Here is a 14,323-nt window from a genome sequence, read left to right as displayed (position 1 = left end):
CCCAGGCTGCGCCCAGACCCGGGCGGGCGGGCGGGCGGCGCGGCTTAAAGGGCGCCGGCAGCTGCGCAGGCTCCGCCGCGCCGCCCCCTGCCCGCGCCAAGCGCCGCCTTCGCCTCACACACGCCCGCCCGCCGGGGGGCCGCCACCGCCCGCGGGCTGCCCGGCCGCCCCGGCCCGGGGAGAATGGGGGGGGGGCGGGATAGGGGAGCGGGGGACACCCGCCGCCGGGCAGCGGGACCGAGCCGCGGGGCGGCCGCCGCCTCCTCCTCCCCTCCCTGCGGCGGCTCAGGGCCTGCGCCCGCCTTCCTCCTTCCCGCCGCCGCGGCGGCTGTGGCTGCTGCAGGGAGTGGAAATTTCCACTGTGTCCGCCCCCTCGCTCCCCCCTCTCCGCGCGCGCACACACACACACACACCCGAGACCGCACATGGTGGGGGGGGGAAGGACAGTGCCGGCGGCGGCGGGGGCCCCTGCGCCTGGCTGCCAGCCGCCGGCGCCCACGGCCGCAGCCCTGCGGCCGTACTCCCCATGCACCTGGGTGGGCTGGCACTGGCAGCAGGCTGGTAGGGCGAGGCCGAAGCACCCCTGCGCCAGAGGGCGAGGTGAGGGTGCCATGGCCGCACGTGTGGGGCACCCCCAAGCTCTTCCAGAACCTTCCGCATCCCAGCGCCTCAGTGCCTGTTGCCTGCTGACAGAAGCACGAGTGGATGCGACCCACCCACAGCAGGCTGGGTGTGGGGACCCAAGGGTCGAGGTAAAACTGAGCGGCTGGTAGATGGCTGGCCTCTACGCCTGGGTGCTCCCGGCAAGGGAGCTTCTGGGCAGCCATTTCCCAGCCGGCAGCGTGCACCCTTGGCATTGTACTTACACACAGCCATCAAGGTCAGCGATGCGGATGCCCTCTGTCAGCAGCATATCCAACGTCAGCATCCAGCCGTGGCTGTGCCGGAAGCCTACAACCAGCTGCATCCACCAAAGAGGGGCATTTGGAGAGCCCATTGGTACATCGGGCTTGTTTTGACAGTATTTCATCCACAGCAGAGACACATCCCTGTGGGGGTACCCCTTCCCTCATGCTCACGTGTACCCCAGAGCACCAAACACACGGCCTGGCTTTTAAAGAGAGTGAACTCATGCTGAGATTCTGCCCAAGGTTCTGAAGCCCACATGGCTTGGCCCTGTCTGCTCTCAGGGAAGAGGGAGGCAGGGGATGAGAGAGCAGAGCCACCATCCTGTGGCTCCAGGTGAGCGGGAAGCAGGGAAGAAACCAGATCTCAAGATTAAAAAGCTTTAATAAAATATCTACCTATGAAATACCAGCCCTGCCCCATCAAGAGAGGCCTCAGCATCTCACCAGGAACCCAAGCCATGCCCTTCCACACCAACAAGCAGGGTCAATCTCATTTGCTCTGCTTGTACAGCAGTGATACCATAGTTGGTGAAACAAATCCAAGGTGCGGGTATTGCTAACCAAAAACTTTTCCCAGAGCTTTCCATCATGACTTGGGGCATAGCCAGCACCGGCAGTGCTGTCAGCCATCCTCATCTTAAGCAGATGTGAGTTCTAGGTAGTTCCCTATAGGTACTGCACCCTACAGGCACAACAAAGCCTATGTGGGTGCTAGGAGCTGTTTTCTGTATCACCACAAGTTACCAGCTGTTCAGGATGAATTGCCTATGCAGAAGTGTTTACACATATTCCCAAACTCCCACCCCCCCAGTCCTAAGGCAGTAATTGCCAGTCAGCTGAAAGGTATCATTTACTGCCTGTTGGTGCTTACTGCATACAAGCCCTCCCTGGGTTACTTTGCATGCTTTTTTTTTTTTTTTTTTTTTACTATGATGCTTTTTGGCCTGAGCTTCTTCCTTGCTCTGAACAGGTATCTGGTCAGTTCCAGAGGAAATTCAGATAGTTTGTAAGTGATGGTCCCCGATGGAGGCGAGAACGCCCAGGTATCCCTGCCGTATACACACACTTGGACAGCCGAGTCCACCCTCGCGGTGCACCCTGTCGGTGGAGGCACAGTCACGTGTGTGCCACACTGTTCTCTTCCCACAACATGAAACCCCTACACCCTGCTGCTCTACCCGCTTAAAACACTCCTTTGCCAGAAAAAAGGAAATGCATTCAATCCCCGTTCCTGAAGTCTTTCTCTCTCTGATGCAGAACCTTATGCAAATCCCCAAGTCTATATACTGCAATATCCACTGCCACTTTCAAATGCCAATATTTGATTCTCAGTTGGATATACATTTATGTTCACCGTTCATACTCGCTTCTAACTACATTCCACATGCAAGCCCCACAGATACACATCTGCAGGTGGCCAGCAAACCCTCCACCCCTTTTTTGTGAATCCCACCCCCACCAGTACCTCAACACTGTGTCTCAAGACCCCACAAATACAAGACTGAGCTTGAGCCTACTTATATCTGTGCCTGGGACCTGCTCGCACATGCAGGAACACTTGTGCATGAGATCTTCTGAACACACTCCCAGGCAGCGTTCCTATATATATGTTCACTGAATGAGATCTGTACGCCTGAGGGTCTCTTGTGCACATTAGCAACACAGATACAGTGACTATATCTATCTGTGTCTGAATGCCGTGCATGTGTGGGTGCCTGATCTCATGCGTCATGAGTACGTATAGCTACACACACTCGCTCATGGACTGACCACTGAGTGCACCTGCAACGGCCCCTATCTTTGTGGGAGTTCCTAATGCTTTCTGACTTTCTTGCTACCAATGTAATGTGTCCACCAGGTATGAGCTACCTTGAATCTCACAAGCTTGCTTTTTCCTCAAAGCACTAACCACAAGTATTCAAAGACCATAGGAAACTCTCATTTAACATTTAAAAGCACAGAGTTATAGAGGAAGGTCTGAAAAACATGTAGTGGCCATGCCCTAAATACTCAGTAAGGAAATATAAACTCCCTTAATATAGTTTTTTGGTTAGTTTGGTTGTTTTTTTTTTTAAGTAACAAGTGTAAACTTTTGTCTTTTGAGAGGCTCAAGTCATTACTTTTTCATGCTGGAGGTTGAGCGCGCTACAAAGGCAAACCGTCCTCTCCGCTCACATCCATCCCTATGCCAGAGAGCAGCACAGAGCGCGCTAATGAATAGTGTCACTCTTTCTAATAAAGCACAAGATAAAAATGTGTCCTCGTGCATTCTATATGCACATGTAAATACAGAACCTATTCTGTGAAAAAGCTGTTGGAAATGTTTTAGGGAATTAAAAACTGTCATGCAATATCTCATAGACTCCTGACAAAGAAGCTAGTCGAGCATGGCAGGATTAAGGGGGAAAATGAAAGAAAAAATGCTGCACTTTTAAAACTTCAAAATTAGCATTAATAGCCTCCCTAAGCACAACTATATTGCGCTTCGGTGGTCTCTTTCTTATGATGGAGTATACCTGCTTTTGAAACAAGTACTCTGTGCACCACAGAAAAGCCAATTCACTCCTCTTAATAAAAGCTTTAATTTCTAGCTGTGATACATTGCACAATATCAAACAAAAGTCAAAATTTATCACAGGTTTAAGACTAGGATGTTGGCTATTTTGAACTTCAGATGGGGCCGATTTTCAGAGTGTTAGCAGAAAAGAGGAATTGCCTGTGGAAAGAGTGATTACACTGCCAAGTGTGTTTTTGTTTGCTTGTACTGGTGTTTGTCTATAGAGTAAAGACAGGGCTGTAGATAGAGATCAGATACATGCCTATTCCCCCTAGTATTTACTCACCTTCTCAGTAAGGTTGGTAGCTGAGCACTACACATTTGAGGTAACAGCAGGTGAACTAGGGAGTACGAAGCCTGCATGGGAATACCTGCACGGCTCTGCAGTCGTGGCAGTGATTGTTGTCCAGACATACTCCAAAGAGGTGACAGGTAGAGCTGGGTCAGAACAGTGAAATATCAGAAGTCATCTGGTCCCAAGGGAGCAGATGAGTGAGAAAAGCTGAAGTGAAGGAGACAGTATTAATAGATGGGGCTGTTGTAATCTTGTACATAGGGCTCCTATCCACATAGTATCTGGCCAGGGATAGGCTCTTAGATGTGTGGACAGGGTTGCCCCTGGAGGAAGGATTGGAAGGAAACAGAGCTGAGAAATGAAGGAAACGTGGGACTGTCAGGGTAAAGTGTGGGCCAAAGAGACCAGAGCAGGGACAAGTGGGAAGGAAAGTGGCGGAGATTGTGATGTGGTGCTCTCAACCGCAGGCTAGGATCTAATGAGAGGATGTAAAAGAGAGGGTAAGGGAAAAGGGAGAGGTAGGAATGGATGGGAAAAGACTAGGATGGAGAAAGGGCAGTCTTGAACAGACTAGGACAGGGAAAGATGGGGTAGTAGGAAGCTGAATGGGCTGTGCCCATTCAGAACAGGGAGAGAACAGGGAGAATCATGGATCTCAGACCTTCTAATAAAACTGCAAATCTCTGGATTCCCCACCCCCACTCACGCCCTGCCACCAGTTCTCTTCTGTCAGCAAATACCCATGAATCCCCCGACAAAGTAAACTTGGTTAATATTGTCCATGCTGTCCAAGCACGGATGACAACGCACCACTCTTATCGGTTTCCCTGTTAGCCCATACTGGCAGGGAGCTCTGCGGTAAAGCTAAAGGCTTCAGCCCTAATGACGTTCACAACAATATGATGCTGCACTTTGGAAGGGGTTTTGATTTTTTTTTTACTGTTTGCTTTTTTAAAAGCTAGATAATTGCCCATATAAAATCAGCTTTAAATGAAGACTAGGTTGCAAAATCAATACTACATAATGAGGAGTGTTATTTTCTCCTTCCTCTCCTTTGCATATGCATATGCAAAGTATATAATTGCATACTTTTCTTTCTGTGGGATCTCTGCCACATTTATTTTTCAGGGTGGAGCTGCTCTGGAGCTGTGTCAGGACTACATAATGGAGGAGGCCACTGTCTACAGGAGTTTTTCCACATTTTTTTCAGCAAATGGAAGATGTGCAGTAAATGACAGTACAGGATCATGTGAGAAAGGATGAGCTTTTAGTTAAAAACAGCCAAGCTCTGCCTTTGGAATGGATTTAATCTCTCCTTTGCCACATAGTTCTTGTATGATGCTGGGTAAGTCAGTTAAACCAGAGTTCTTGCAGGTGGCCACAATTTCATGCTCCTAGTTTCTGGATATCTGAATTAACATTTTGTGGTCTAATTTACAGAAGTGCTGAATGATCCCAGATGAAACTGAATTCAGTTGGTGCTAGACATATAAAGTGCTCTAAACGAAGAACGGGTCAACTTCTTAAAATATTCACTTGAAATATTAACTGTCTCAAACTGAGTAACCAGAATCTACAAAACCTTAAACTACAGATAATTCCAACCCAAGCCCATCCCAAACCAATCGCACCCAAGAGGTAACAAAATGTATTTATGGCTGGAAATTCTGTTCTACAAAAAGGGGAGGAAGAGGCATCTTTCTGCCATTCAGCCTGATACCCCAGGAGGTGTTCTGCCCACCAAAAATCCAAACCCAAGGTGGTACGGTAAGGTTGCTGTGACTCACCCAGCCCTCTCACAGAGACCCTCTACTGCTTCTTTGAGTGTGTGTTAATGATTCCACCAGGTAAGACTATGAGTGAGTCAAATACAGCTGCATGGTGGTGGGAGTGGCAGTGGAGGGGTCAGGGGCTCTGACAGGGTCCACTTCTTCCAGGCAAAGGCACTGGCTGTAGCACACTGGAAATTAATGTGTGGTTGGGAAGGTGGAGTCACCAGGAGGGCTCGGGTGAGTTTTCAAGAACTGCTGGGTGCCAGTGGGGCCTAGGGGAAAAAGTGGGAAGAGAGGGCTCAACTGTAAGTCAAGCTTTAAACTAGGAGGTAGGGAGGTCAGGGATACAAGTCCAAAAGTAATTGTAACAAATGGTAGTTTATGGGGAATGCAAGGTGAGAATGAAACATCTATAAATGCATGAGCAGGGAGAGGAAGACCCTGGAAAGAAAGCTGCAGGGCCACAGCAGGCACACCATCAGTTTCTGTACCCCAGCTTGCAGACAGCAACATGTTTAAATCTCAGTAAATGGCTCATTAGCCCTCCAGTGTGACCATACACTGCAGCAAACTAAGGACAAGAATAAAAGCATAAGAGGACCCTGTAAGAATAAAATCAGAAAGGCCAAGGCAAAAAAAAGTCAATATAGTTAGCAAAGGAAAGAGAGGGTAACAAGAAAGCATTTCTATGCATTAGCAGTTAGAGCAAGACAATGCCAAAAAGTTCATCTACCCTTTGACAAGGATGGAAAGCTAGTAAGAGGTGACACAGAAAAAAGCCAAAGTGATTAATGTCTTTTTCCCCTCACTCCTCAGCAAAAAGAATTAACTATGATCAGTTGACTAACTAATAATGTCTAAGGCTATAAATAACAAAAAGAACAGAATAGACTACTTCAGTAAGTCGGTTATTTTCCAGTCAGCCAGACCTGACAGAAACCAACTGAGAGCACGTGGGGAACTGGCTGAATCAATCCTAGAGCCATGAGGGATCCTTTCCCACAGCACCTGGGGAACAGAAGACCAGTGACAGTGATTGCAGTACCTGTTTTTTTAAAAGAAGAATATAGGTGGAGAAAACAGCCTAACTTGAATTGCTGGAAATTGAACAAATAATCAAACAAAGTTTTCTTTTGTGTATGGGAAATAATGAAAATGATAAGTAGAGGCCAAGAAAGATTTGCCAGGAACAAATAATGCCAAACCAAGCTAATTTCCTTCTCTGACAAGTAGCAGGTCTGACGGACAATAGATATTACATATCTTGACTTGAACAAGGCTTTCAACATAGTCTCTTGTGATTTCTTGTAAGCGAGCTAAAACAAAACTATTGTAAGGTGGACTTATAGCTGCTTGAAAAAAAAATATACTAGAAGAGGAATTACCGTCAATTCATTGTTGAAGCGGAAGAATTATGGAGAGCAGGTCTGTAGATGCCCTTGCCGGGACTCGTACCACTCACTATTTTTGTTATGTTTTGGAGGATGGCATATCAGGTAAGGCTACCAAATTTGTAGAGAAAGTTTGATAAGCGCCTTGGCAGGACTAGCATCTTGATCAGTTGAAGAAATGGTCTGAAAACAATAGGATTTGCTGCAGTAAGAACAGGTGTAAACTATTACACTTAGGTAAGAATAAACCCGCAAATGGAGAGCAGCCAGCAAGGCAAAAGACCTGCACAAAAATGCCTTGGGGATTTTGGAAGATCTCAAGCTGATTAAGAATTAACAATGCCATACTGGTGTGGAAAAGCAAGTATTGTGCTGAAATGTATGAACTGGCTAGGTGAGATATGTGAAATAACTTCTGCACTCCTACTCAGCACAGGTGAGGTCTCAAACTGGAAAATGAACTGGTTCACTTTGGTCACTGAACAGAAGGAACAGGCAATCAGGGAAAGTCCTGGGAGCAACAAAATGTACTAAAACTGACCCTGGAGGGAAATCTCAAAGGACTGGACTTACTTAATCTAGAGAAAAGTGGACTGAGAAGAAACATGATAACAGTCTTCAAATATGTAAAAGGCAGCTGCTCAGTGGAAAGCAGTAGGTAACTCTCAATGCTTAGGGGAGCAGGTTGCTTAAACAGTATCTAGAGTTACAGTTGCTGCTGTATATCAGGAAAAACTTCCTAGCTAGGAGGCTAAGAAAGCCTTGGTGCCAGTGGAGGTCATTGAGTCTTTAGCACTGATGGTTTCAAACACAGCTGAAAAGGTGTCATTTAGATATGGTTGAGTGTGTTTGGGAAGGGGGGTACTAGACCCAAGGGCAACAGCTTGTGAGGCAAGTGTACATAATAACTTGTAGACACATATTTGAAAGGCATACGTAGCATCTGAAGCTGGGAGTCATGGCATCGTGAAAGTGCTGTCACTGGATGAAGTGTCTCACAGCTCCCAGTAAGTTATCTCCAGCACATGTGACCTCAAAGCAGGGAAAAAGAAACCAGAACTGATATGCACACTTCGAAAGATTTCTGACCCCTAGATAATTTCTTGAGGTCTCTTCCTACCTTCTACAATTGTATATAGACACAGGCTGTGCCAGAATGGCCAAATTCTTGCTGCAGTTTTTTCCTGTTACAGGTGAAAAACAGATGTTAAGCCTTCATTGGTAACCTATGACAAAAAAAAAAAAAACACCCCAAAACCAAAACCAACACCCACCTAGCTAGATCATGTGCCTTTCTGGCAAAAAGAGCTTGAAATCCCATCACCTGGGAGACAACCGAGTTCTAGTATTTCTCCTTTATGAGAGGACTGAAAGGTTTTGTCATGAACCTGTTTCTGATGCATTGCTTTGCAAACATTTGGGAGGCAACAGTCCTTGTCCTTGTCCTGGGGCCTGCTGTTCTGAATAGCCAAGCCAAGAAACTGGTGTGAGAAGCGGCAAAGGTACAAAGAGGGGGAAATGACATGCATCAAGCTGCACAAAACACACATGCCATGAGTGGGAGTGAAACCCAGGTCTTTCTGGTGTTCACACCAGTACCATCCATCTTTTTGCAGTGCTGTCATACTGTAACAGCATTGGGCTCAACAGTTGGGCTTCTTTTACAGAGAACTCCTGTGAAGGTTGTATTTTATGTTGGCAATGACCACAGACTGTGTATATTGCTGAGGCATCTTTCTAGCGCTATGAAAGCGATAATGTAATTCTGTGCAATTAAAATGATGCCTCCTACATGCGTAATGCCTCTCCCCAGCTTTTCGGCTGTTTGCCATGTTCTCTGTGAGGGCATTTGCTGATAATAAATTGTGTTGTGGAAATACAGTAACATGAACAAGGAAATCTAAACTGATCCGATTGTTTAATCTAGTTTAAACCTACATTTTCTCGGAGGAATCCCTAACCCAGATTAATTTAGAGAAGTGATGAGGTTTGATCCCATCACCTTTACAAATCACACATGCAAACTCCATGCTATTATGTTGCTATTAATAATGCTCATAATCTTGTATCTATATGAGAAAAACAAAAAATAAATCAAGCAAATACAATTCTCCCTTGTTTCAGTGGAGCCCACCTGTCTGCTGCTTCCCAAGGAAAGCTCTGCATCATGGCTTCAGATGATTCTGTTCCCTAACTCTAGTTTATTAAAGCAAAGAATGATCAGCCAGCCTTTGTCTCTGCCTCTCTTACGGAGGCAGTAACTTCTGTGCCAGGTTACCATATAGCCAGGTTTCCCCGGACATACGTACTTTTCCCATTAAATAATTGTGTCTGGGCAAAAAATGCAGATTTTGTACATTTCTTCAGAATTTTCATATATCAGACAGTCTGACTGGAATTGTGACTTTGAGCATGGCTGATAGATGTCCGACTGTCATTGACTCACCTATTGCACACCTGCAGATCACCTCTGTGCTTCATGCACAGTGAGGCTGATGCTTCCAAGAAGTGAGAGAGCTATTGTGTGTATTTTGTAGAGCTGATTACCACCTGTGCAGGGCTTGTGTTGCAACAGGAATATTTTGGATTTACTATGCATTCGCAGACCAACTTTACCACCTTGCAGAGCAAATCTAATGATTTTGAAAAGCCTCAAATTCGGTGCACATGTGTTATCCAGAACATACACAAGTACTTTTGTCTGAGAAATCCCAATGAAAAAAAAAAGAGCCTCTCTAGGGTTCTGTGGAGGTATTAGAAATACTCAGTAAACGAGATATAGTTAATGTTAAAACCTAACTTACGCTACACATTTTCAAAGGTGCACAGGAAAGAGCACGTGAGAACCTGTTGAGAAGAGAGAGGAATATTTGGGAGAAACGGTCAGTTTATGCCAAGTATGTTTAGCAGGTGAGGAAGCAAATCTACCCCTCCCCAGGCAGTCTGCCTGGCAAGTAAGCTAGCTGTGACATGCTTTACTCCCACTTTGTGGAGTGTTATATATCCCACATCATTGATTCCGCAAGAGTAAGGAATTCTCTCTTGGCATGACATGAAGAGTACTCGTCAGGCACCATCTCTGTTTCCCTGTCATGCTGCCAGACAGAGAAAGATTGTCATGGGGGAAAAAGGCCTTGCTATTAGTCTTGGTTCCTTTATTATGGAGCAACAATTTATAATTGTCCATAACAAGCAGGATCCCATATTTTTCCCAGTATTAACTTCAGTGAACAGAGCTCACTGGAGTCATACAACAAAGAAAATTAGTCCCAGCAATATTATATCAAGAAAGCTATTAGGTGCAATTTGAATAATTTCAACTAAAGAATTTTAAATCTTTCAGATAACACCATTATTCATGCATGTGCAACCTGGAGTAGATGCTTATACTGTTACAACTGGAAGCTTCAAGTTCAGTTTTTACAGATGACTAATGCAGTTGTTACTCAATTTCTACAATTAACATTTGTGCAAATGTACTGTCCTTTACAAAGGTCAGGCTCCTTACAGGTGTTTCATATTACTGATATCATCCACCTGGGAAATGAGATCAGCTGGGAATTACGTAGGTTTTAAGAATTTAATAGTAACAGTTTTTCTAAAACTATTATGAAATTTCTGGTTATTTGTATTTCTGTCTGGATGGGAATTCAGTAGCAAAATGTCTTTCTGATAGTGCTTTAAAACCCCCCACAACAGCAAGACTTCCAAACTGAAAATAAAAGCCAAAACATTTGTCCAAGATCTGGAATATTTGGGGGTTTGGAATAAGACTAGAGATTCATGTCTGAGTCTCCCTTCATTTTGCACAAGAGGAAAAACCCAAGTCTTAGAAAAGTTATGAGACAGCCTGGTATACACTGCACTGGAATGACTTTAAGAATCACTTGGCTCTTCCCCTCTCAAAAAACACTGTCAGTTTTGTCACAGAAAAATGATAACTCGCTTATAGAAGGTTAGCAGCTGGCTAAGGAAGCCGTGGACAGCTCAGTCTGAGATCAGGCAGGACCAACACAGTTACAGCGGGACAGGAAAAGCTTTGTAAGAGGCTAGCGAGTGCACCAGCTTCTGCCACTATTTAAAGCACTGCCCCTTCATTTAGCAAGGAGGTATGAAAGAATCACTCCCAATTCTGCAAGTGGCAAGAAATGCTTTCTCCAAGCTTCTGTTCAGAAGCAATTCCACTTCCTTTTAATAAGCATACTAACATTTTGACTCACCCACTTACCTCTGCATCATTAGAATAATCTCATAGAGCACAATCAAGAGCAGAGAGCGAGGCTGTGTCCTTGGCTAACTTTGATCTTTCTGCACTTCTCAAGTCATACAGATAAAGCATAACCTTGGCAAAAGCACTTGGCTGAAGATCATCTCTAACACAAAGGTATTTCTGGGTACAAAATCGGTGTTTTGTCCTGAGGTCTTGCAGTTGTAGGTGCCTAATAAAATGCGCAGGCCACAGAGGTGCTATCTGCTGGTAGACCAGGATCATCCATGACCTTTAAGAACTAAGACTCCCATCAGATTTCTAAACCACTCACTCTTGCCTTCTCCTCCTCCTTGCAGATTCAGCTCTGCCAAGACAACTCACCCAGATCTTACAAAACCAAAATTGTTGAGGTTTTTGTTTGTTTTCATCTGTCACATTAATCAAGAAGAGCAAACACTGTAAATGAGCTGGGAAAAAGCGTCCAGGTGGAAAAAATTATCACCAGAAATTAAAGTATGGCATTTGCTAAACCGTCTCAAGGGGTATTGGGGAAAACCACACTGGGAAAACAAAAGGGTATAGGAGATCTTCACAATACAAAAATACTGATACAAAAAAGGAGAGTAAGCCAATGTCCTTTCTGCTGCTAGTGTAGATTGATTTGGAATAACCTGTCATGCTCACCCAGATCCCTTTCTATCTTTCTTCAAAAAAACGCAATTTCTTACTAAATTATCTCAATGAAACTTTCTAGTTAATCAATGAGTATGTAACACAATGATAATACCTCTGTTTTTGGTATCACTTTGTTTTTACCTGTGCAGTTCAACTACAAGTATAATTTAAGTTCTCTTAAGACAAGGAACTGATACAAGTTTACTAATTTTTTCATGGAATACAATGTAATGAACATATATACTAAATAAGTAATCTGCTGTCTCACTTTTTATTATATTTTTATAACTCAAGTGAAATATGGGATTCTGTGAAATGATTTGTAGCAAGCAACACAACATACCTGCACAGTAAATACATTCAGCTATGTATCTAATTCCCCGCAAGCAGAATCAGTGCATGGGTCTAGTGTATTTAAATCATGGGTGTATTCAAACCATGGGTGTATTCAAACCAATTTACATTAAGAACTTAGTGGCTTCCAAAAAGCTAATGAAGCTTGTAGTAAATCTTCAGTGTAATATGCTGCAAGTTCCTCGGTGAATGAAGTGACAGAACAGTACAAATCTGTCTTAGCGACAATTACAGGCCAGTTCTGCATTTGTGAGCATGAAACCTTCAATTAGTCTGAACTTCTAAATGAGATTCTACCACGAAAAAGGGCCCGAAATAGGAATCAGGGCTTCCATACTATTATCTCAATGATTTTTGCAGGAAAGGTGCTCCACCTAGAAATGAAAGCATTCTCTGACCTCCAGACCTGAAAAAAGCATGAGCTCTGAGGATCAACCCAGGGGTATTTTAACAGCATATGCATTATTTCCAGTCATAATGCTTGTTGGCCTTTTTATGCCCTTAATGGCTTCTTAGCTATCCCATTGCCTGCAGTGAATTTGCAGAGTTAACTCAGTGTAGTAGAGTAAACAGCTCTGTCTCATCTGAAAGAGGAAAAAAGCTCTAGCTTGTTCAGCCTTTTTTTATTCATGGTGACGTAACAAAGCAAAAGCCTTGGAAGAAAACACTGCAAGCAAGAATATCTGTGTGAAAATGGAGGATCAGCTATTTCTTCCACACTTTGAATAAAAACTCAGAAACCTCTCTCAGGACCGCAGCCTCGAACAAAAAAAGATTAAAATTATACAGCCAACAGGTGAAAACAGTTGCAGCATCATTTCTTATAGATACCAGTCTGCATCTGAAATCTCTAACTTCTTAGGTTTTGAGAAAATCAGTAGGATTTGCTTTGTACTTACGGCCCTGCTGGGTCTGTTCTGCAATTTAACACACAATTTAACAACACAGCAAGCTCGGTTGGAGCAAGAGTGTGTTGAACCTGAGTTACAAGCACAGCAAGTTAGGGCAAGCACAGAGTCTCTCAGCAACGCACACAGCCCTCCCAAGTGTATGTGTGCGTACACACACGTGTGCATGCACACGTTATTTTCCAGCAAGTGAGAATGAAATGGGCCTGTCGTTATGAGGTACCACAGTGATCCTCCACAGTGCATCCCATTAAAGTAAGGATTTTCGGACTTGCTTCAGCAGCTACAGGTGTCTGGGAAAGAGTCACACCTTTTTTTAGTGGAAGGTGATCTAGCTGTCACATTTACTGGGACTTGCAATGCGTTCAAGGCAATTCCAGTATGGGCAATGCTGCCGAAAATGAAGTGAATCAGAACAGAACTTTGCTTTCAGAACTGTATATTGTACCAGCAAAATGTGAGGATCTCTGTACAGAAGTTAGGATTAGGTAAGTCACAGAACAATTTCTATAGCAAACGTGTGTGAAAAAACAATATGCGGAAGATACAGCAAAACAGATGACAGCTGCAGGAAAGTAGGAAGTCAGATAGCCCCTTGCAGAGATGTTGTGAATGCTGATACACAGAAAATTATTCTACCAATTCCCATTTCCACTGGTGAAATTAGATACAAAATATGGACACCGTGAAACAACGAACTGTATCATTGCTTTATGGGATGTGGAATTGTCTGTATTGTGTAATAAGATGTTACAAGTCTGCAAGGCAGAACAACTTGTGCTATTCTCAGCGAACAACTCAGGGCATAACAGCAACTCCTTTCCTTGGTTTTTAGCAGCGGAGACTGCACAGTTCCCTCCCTGCACAAAATTGTGCGGAGGATACGATACAATCAGTAATTCTCAAGATCACTTACTTCAGCTGGCGCTTCTTTAATGTGTCCCATTCCCAAGCTCTCATGGAAAACCTAGATTATAAGATAGAAGGTACCAAACACCTACCTCATGTTAATAGGGCAGTAATGCACATAATTATACCCAGCGCTTTACACCCTCTTCCCCTCCGATATTGGCAATGCAGCAGCTGACAATATTGGCACGTTTCCATTGGCACCACCAACTACTCATGCTCAGCACTGTGCCAACAGCCCCTGCTGTAAAATTAGAACAGTAAGACCACATCCTGCCTTCCTTTGTTTGCTCACCTATTTAGGCAGCAGTTTCAACTGAGCCTGAACCGTCCACTCCTATGCA

The sequence above is a fragment of the Phalacrocorax carbo genome, chromosome 1 (assembly GCF_963921805.1).
Source record: "Phalacrocorax carbo chromosome 1, bPhaCar2.1, whole genome shotgun sequence".
Taxonomy (NCBI): domain Eukaryota; kingdom Metazoa; phylum Chordata; class Aves; order Suliformes; family Phalacrocoracidae; genus Phalacrocorax; species Phalacrocorax carbo.
The sequence above is the reverse complement of the archived record's forward strand: the minus strand, read 5'-3'. Positions refer to the sequence as shown.